The sequence below is a fragment of the Mustela nigripes genome, chromosome 3 (genome assembly GCF_022355385.1).
Source record: "Mustela nigripes isolate SB6536 chromosome 3, MUSNIG.SB6536, whole genome shotgun sequence".
NCBI lineage: Eukaryota > Metazoa > Chordata > Mammalia > Carnivora > Mustelidae > Mustela > Mustela nigripes.
In genome coordinates this window covers 99,708,805-99,716,532 of record NC_081559.1, presented here as the reverse complement: position 1 = coordinate 99,716,532, position 7,728 = coordinate 99,708,805, and positions in this window count along the sequence as shown.

Below are 7,728 nucleotides of genomic sequence, written 5' to 3'. Positions count from 1 at the left end.
AGGGGTGTTAGAGAGGAGAAGGGAGTTGGGGTAAATTGGAAGGGGAGGTGAATCATGAGAGACTATGGACTCTGAAAAACAATCTGAGGGTTTTGAAGAGGCGGGGGGGTGGGAGGTTGGGGTACCAGGTGGTGGGTATTATAGAGGGCATGGATTGCATGGAACACTGGGCGTGGTGAAAAAATAATGAATACTGTTTTTCTGAAAATAAATAAATTAACTTTTAAAAAAAGAGAGAAAGTCATAAAAGTCAAAATTGGGTAAGGTGGAGTGGTACATTAAAAGATGAGTGGGGCACCTGGGCAGCTCAGTGGGTTAAAGCCTCTGCCTTCAGCTCAGGGCATGATCCTATGGTCCTGTGATTGAGCCCCACATCGGACTCTCTGCCCAGCGGGGAACCTGCTTCCTCCTCTCTCTCTTTGCCTGCCCTTCTGCCTACATGTGATCTCTGTCTGTCAAATAAATAAATAAAATCTTTTTAAAAAATGAGCTAAAAAGAAACCTGCTAATTATAGTCAATTGATAAACTAGGAGATTAGACAATGAACCCCACGAAACACATCATGGTTGGTTGTGTGTGTGTGTGTGTGTGTGTGTGTGTGTGTGTGTAAGAGAGAGAAAGAAAAAGAATAAAATTAAATTTAACATGCCCAGAGGATAAATGCATTTCTATCATCCATCAGTTCCTGTTATGCACAAATGGGACAGCAGCCAATAAGCTGAGTAGGTAGGATGATATACAAAGAAATGCTTTTTACTTTTTATTTTTTAAAATATTTTATTTATTCATTTATTTGAAAGAGAGAGAGAGCACAAGTAGGGGGAGGAGTGGAGGGAGAGTGAGAAACTGACTCCCCGCTGAGCAGAGAGCCCAATGTAAGGCTAGATATTCCAGGGCCCTGAGATCATGACCTGGGCAGAAGGCAGATGCTTGAAGAACTGATCCACCCAGGTGCCCCCAAAGAAATGCTTTTTTTTTTTAAATTTTTTATTTTTTATAAACATATATTTTTATCCCCAGGGGTACAGGTCTGTGAATCACCAGGTTTACACACTTCACAGCACTCACCAAAGCACATACCCTCCCCAATGTCCATAATCCCATCCCCTTCTACCAAAGCCCCCAGCAACCCTCAGTTTGTTTTGTGAGATTAAGAGTCACTTATGGTTTGTCTCCCTCCCAATCCCATCTTGTTTCATTTATTCTTCTAGAGTGTATCATGCTTAGTGAAATAAATCAAGCAGAGAAAGACAACTATCATATGATCTCCCTGATATGAGGAAGTGGTGATGCAACATGGGGGCTTAAGTGGGTAGGAGAAGAATAAAAGAAATGCTTTTTAAAAATTTTTCTAGAATTGGAGAGAAAACACAAGTCCTTATATTTTCATTGTCAACCCAAAATAAGAAAAGTAAATTTAAAATAATTCATAGCTTTCATAGAAGAATGAAATTTTAGAATTCAAAGAAGTTTTGTCACTGGAAGTCCAATGGGATGTTATGGGATTATAAATAACTATTAAATTAATAACCAACAGAAAGTCAAATGAATTCTCCTTAGATACAAGATTCGGAAGGATTGCTTTTACATTTCTGATGTAAAGATTTACATAGAACTCTATATTAAACCAAACTAACATTGGATTATGAGAACTAAAAAAAAATTAAAGCATGCCCAAACATACAATATTTCTTAATCATCCATCACCCCCAACTAAATAATTTACTAAAGGATGCACTTTGAAAAAAGTAACAATGACTCCAAGGAAGATATTTAACAAGAAACAGTGAAGAACAATGAAACCAGTGTCATATATACTTAGGCTTAAATAAGAGTAGTTCAAAAAATGACAACTTTAAAGTAAATTTAATTTATTGATGATCTCAGTGTACAATAGATTTTTCAGCCCACTGATATAAGAGATGGCAGGAGACAAGAGGAAGAAAAAAATAAAATATGTGCTAGGATTCTTGATTTATATGATATAAATATAAATAAAATGATTAGCATGAAGCATTACATAGAAATAGCAAATCTGAAATACAAATGTTAAAATTTCAAGTGCAATCATTTCAAAGTTATTGAGATGTTAACTTTTTTTTTTTTTACAAAGATTAATTTATTTATTTAAGAGAGAGAGAGAAAGCATGAGGGGGTGGAGAAGCAGAGGGAGAGGGAATCTTAAGCAGACTCCATGCTGAGTGGGGAGCTCGAGGCAGGGCTCAATTCCACAACCCTGAAATTACAACCTGGGATGCTAAATTGACTATGCCTCCCAGGTTCCCTGAGAAGTTAAAATTTTAACACATTAAAGAAAAAAGTTCAACTAAGAAAACTACATGAGTTAATAAAAAAAATAAGAAAAAAAAATTTTTAAACAGAGAAAGTAGAAAACATAAAAGATGTTGTCAGTAAAGAGTCTAAACATCTCAGTAGTCACAATGAAATGAGTATCTAAAAATTAACAATTAAAGTGCTTAGTTCCAGTAGAGCTTGTTTATGTTTAAAAGAGCTTTACTTAGAAAAAAAAAATGACTCATAAATGTTGGTAATAAAGAAGGAATAAAGTGTATCACAGATACATGTAAACATACACGCATATACACACACACAAACAAGATGTGTTATTATCAATGTTAGAGCAGAAGCAATGTTAGATAAATGCATTTAAGAAGACAAATAGGTATCTTTATACTTAATAAGATCTATAATCCTTCAAAAGATGAATTCATTCATTCATTCAATTTATCACATTGAAAATTCATGTCGTATAAGGCATGTTTTAGCTTCTAAAAGAAAGCAGGACGAATTTCATAGAATCGTGAAAGAAAAAATGGAGTTTCCTTAAATGGAGATGGCAGAGACTACAGAAAGAAATGATGGTAGCAATGACACTTTGGAGTCTGAGAGCTCAGCTTGGGGCATGTTTCTTTTGAGTAGCCTGGTAGAAGACCAAGTACAAATGTCAGGTGGAAAGTTGATTTTAGAAGTCTTTGGGTCAGGATGAAATCCATTTTAGAGGTAATCACTTTAAAGTCTTTAGAAAATGCACTCAACAGCATATGACTGAATGATACTTGGTGAGTGTGTATATGTAAAACAAAACAAAACAAAATGAAGCAAACAAAAAACAATAAGAAATCTGAGGACAAGACTGAGCTCTTGATAACTGAGTCCAGGAAATGAGAAAACAATGAGCAAAAGTGAATATGAATGTTCAGAGGTATACAAGGAAATCCAGGAGAGTCTGGATTAAAAATGTGTTCTAGATCAGAGAGGAAAAGGCTGCAGCTAGATTAAGCAAGATGAACACTAAGAAATGACGGTGTATTTAGTAATTAAGAATTCATTGCTGACCTTGGGGAGCAATTCTGGTACAGTGATAGGAACAATAGGTCTAGTGAAATGGGCCCAAATAATAATAGGAAGAGAAGAATTAGAATAAATGAATTTGGATGAGTCTTCCAAGGGGTTTTGTTGTAAAGAGGGTAAAAAAGTTTTTATATAAAGAAGGAAGCATGATACAGGAGATTTGGTTTCTCTTTTTAAGATTGGAGAAAAAACATCAGTTTCAAACACTAAGATCATGCACATGCCTGAAGATAATGAAAGAAAGATAAATCTTGATGGAGTGATACACATGAGGAAACTAGTAAGAATAGGATCCACTGCACAACTGAAGGTGTTACCTTTGGTTGGAAGTGTGGTGCAATGAACCAGAAGGGCTTATATCCCCACAAACATAATCAAGTGGGTTGAAATGATGCAAAGTATGGAAATTCTCTTCAAATTGCTACAATTTCTTCAGAAAAATAGGATACCTTCATCTAGTGTGTAACTGTTGGGGATTTGAGAAGAGAGGATAGTGTCTGAGAAGATCACTTAGAAGAATGGCAGAGTGAACATAAAATGGAAAAATATAATACAGTTGTTGAGCAGCAGTGGAGGCACACGGAAGGTAGTAAACATGATTTTCGGTCCAAACAATCAACAGGATGGTGTGTTTTACAGCACTGTGTTCAGATAGGTGGACCCAAATATGAGGTGGACACAGAGGGAACGAAAGTGGTAATACAACCAAGTGAGTATAATAAAGCTGCTGGGGAGCATGGGACCTGAAGACCCAAGCAAGGGATTGATCATAGTGGCTTACCATGGAATAAAGGCTGGGTAAAAACAGACATGAAGGCATGAAATAAAGAAGTAACTGTGAGAACAAAGTAGATCAATGCATTTAGGGTTTTAGTCATTGTTGTTGGGATTCTAGAGCATGTGCAGTGTGGAAAGAAAAGGCAGAGGGCAGCATGCCTGAAAATGAAATCATGGAACATTTCCATGTATTTATAAGGATAAAATGTAGGTTTAAATGTGATTGCTAGGTGATCTATGTCAGTATTTAAATCAGAAAGAATTACAGAAGCAGCAATGTTGGACAGTGATTACATTGGGACATAACATCTTAAGGGTGTGAAAAGAAAAAAGTGTCTACGGATATTTGCAAGAAGAAGAGATGACATAAAATTTAAATCTAGGTGTTTCTAGGGGTGAGGAAGGAACATTAACAAAACTAGGTGTTTTGAAAGAAAAGAGGAAGACAATAGATTAAATGTGATGAGGAGGACACCTGATCCCATCTCCAGATTATGAGGAATAAGATAAGAAAAGGGCCACCATTTAAGAATACCCCGGAAGAAGCAGTATTCCCTTGAAGGGTCAAGAGAGAGAGGAAAGTACTGGGATTTAATAAGACTCAGAAAGTAAGGCAATGTTTTAAAAAGTGGTTCACATGACTGAAACAATTATTTATCTCTGCTGAAGAAACTAACTCTTACAGAGTTTAAAGTCACACCCGTTTGCCATGTGTTTCTCATATTACTCCATTTGTCATTCCATGTTTCTCATTCTTAATGTCAGAAAAGTTGTATTAATTCAAGAAAAAATGTAAAGGGCCAATAAACATGTTACAAGAAGTTTACTTTCATTGGTAATCAGTGGGACACAAACTCAAATAGGTAGAAAGATAAATTTTTTAAAAAGATTTTATTTATTTATTGACAAACAGAGATCACAAGTAGGCAGAGAGACAGGCAGAGAGAGAGGGGGAACCTGGCTCCCTGCTGAGCAGAGAGCCCAATGTGGGGCTTGATCCCAGGACCCTGAGACCATGACCTGAGCTGAAGGCAGAGGCTTTAACCCACTGAGCCATCCAGGTGCCCCGAAAGATAATGTTTTAACATTTTAAGAAACATCTGTAAAACTCAGTGACACTAATAAGGTAGAAAAATACATACTCTCTTTCACTTTTATTGAAATGATACATTGATGTTCCCTTTCTGGGAGTTTCAATGATATATATCAGTAATTAAATCCCACAATAATTTTTTTCTCCTATATCTATATATATATATCCTATTATTTCTGTTTTTCTAGATAACCCTGATTAATATTTATTTAGTTCATTAAAAAATATGGAAGTTGGGGCACCTGGGTGGTTCAGTGGGTTAAGCCTCTGCCTTTGGCTCAGGCATGACCTCAGGGTCCTGGGATTGAGCCCCACATTGGGCTCTCTGCTCAGCAGGGAGCCTGCTTCCCCTTCTTTCTCTGACTGCTTCTCTGCCTACTTGTGATCTCTCTGTCAAATAAATAAATAAAATCTTAAAAAAAAAAGAAATCCCTTTATTTAAAAAATCTGGAAGTATATTACATTAACATAAACATTTTATTATGTTATAAATATATAAAATATATCATATTTTATTAACATTAAATTGTTAACAATGATTATTATGTCTGTAGATAGCAGTTAGTACAAATGTGCAGAGACAGGACAGCTTTTATTCATTTGTATTTTAAATTTTAGAACACATTTAGGTATCAAATTTATTTAATTAAAATTTAAAGTTTTTAAGTAAATAAAATCATTTTTAAAATTCTGTTGAGAAATTGGTCAAGGTAGGAGTAGAAGCAAGATTTTTATTTGATATACATGAATTTATCCTCTAGTATATAAAATACGTAGAATCACAATGAGAAAACCATGACAAAGAGTTAATTCCTTAGCTTAAGTGGGTCATTTATCAACTTGTAATTACTGTTTATACTATCACCTGATCACTTGTACATCATATCTTTTATGTCAATGTGCATTCATATGGATTCTTCAGTTAACATTAAGAAATGACTTTTTCTGGTGGTAAGCAGAAATAACTTCCTCTGTCACACCAATGGAAAATAAAAATTGAGGTATAGAAACACTAACAACCTTCACCAATATTTCTGCAAATATTCACAGTGAGTTATTGACAGAACATTAAATAGAACACATTTTCCCCAAGTTCTGGCCTAGCAAACTCTGCTCTATATCACCATACAATCAAGGGTGTTTGCCATATGAAAAAATTATATACAGATGTTATATTCATGGTTTTATTACTTTAAAATCTTATTCTGACCGCTTTATTTATATATATATATATATATGTAAATTTTTTAACCTAATAACCATCACAGTGAGCTATCCAGTACATCAAATTCCATAATAACCTTCTAACTGAACTTTTTGATACATACACCTATGTTTTTCTTTTGCATTTCTATTTTTTGAATTCCTTCTTTTTTTTAAGTTTTAGTTTAGTTTAGTCTAGTTTATTCCTTTTTATTTTTATCTTCTAATATTCATATAGAGTTAAACTTCAAAGTAATCCCCTTTCCCCAATCAACACTACCCCTATAGGTAAACTAATTTTTAATCCCCATTTATCTAGGAAAGTTGAGTCCTTTAACAAAAATATCAAGATACATCCAGGAAGAATCAAAACAACCTACCTCGCACACTGAGAATTTATAACCACTCTCCCATCTTTTTCTTCCACAAGTGTTTCTGTGGTTTTGTGTTTGTCCTGATAGTATATAAATCTTATACTTGGGGTTCTTTTTGACGAGGTTCTTCCTTTATTTGCATATATATATATATATTTTTTTCTCTTGTCATATACTTTTATCAGTCTTTTTGTTTGTCTGTTTTTGTTTACTTCATAAATCTTACCTAGGGGCCCATTTGGGTTGAACCTTCCCTTTCATCTTCCCTTTCTTTCCTGTCTCTCTATCTTTTTTTTTCTTTTTCTTTTCTTTTGTCTCTCGTTTGGGTGGGAATCCTGATTGCTCAGAAGTGTTCCAGGGTGCACCTTGACTGCACCACGGTTAATACATCCAGCTACATCTGTTCAGTTATCTCTCACCAAAATGACTAGGAGGAGGAATGCCCAACAGAAGAAAAATATAGAGGATGGACCTTCTACAACAGAGCTAACAGATATCAGCATAGACAATATGTAGGAAAGAGAATTCAGGGTAACAATTATCCAGGCAATAGCTAGGTTGGAGAAAGCCATGGATGACCAAACAGAATTGATTAGGGCCAGGCTGAGAGCCACCAGTCAGGATATGCACAATGTTAGGGCGGAGCTTAAAGCTACCAGGGAGGAGGTTCACAATGCTCTCAATGAGTTCCAATCTAATCTAAACTCTCTCAAAGCTAGGGTAACTGAGATAGAAGATAGAATCAGTGATCTGGAGGACAAACAGATAGAGAGAAAGGATCAGGAGGAAGCCTGGAACAAACAGCTTAGAAACCACAAAAACAGAATCAGGGAAATAAATGATGCCATTAAACGTTCCAACGTCAGAATTATTGGAATCCCTGAAGGGGAGGAGAAAGAAAGAAGTCA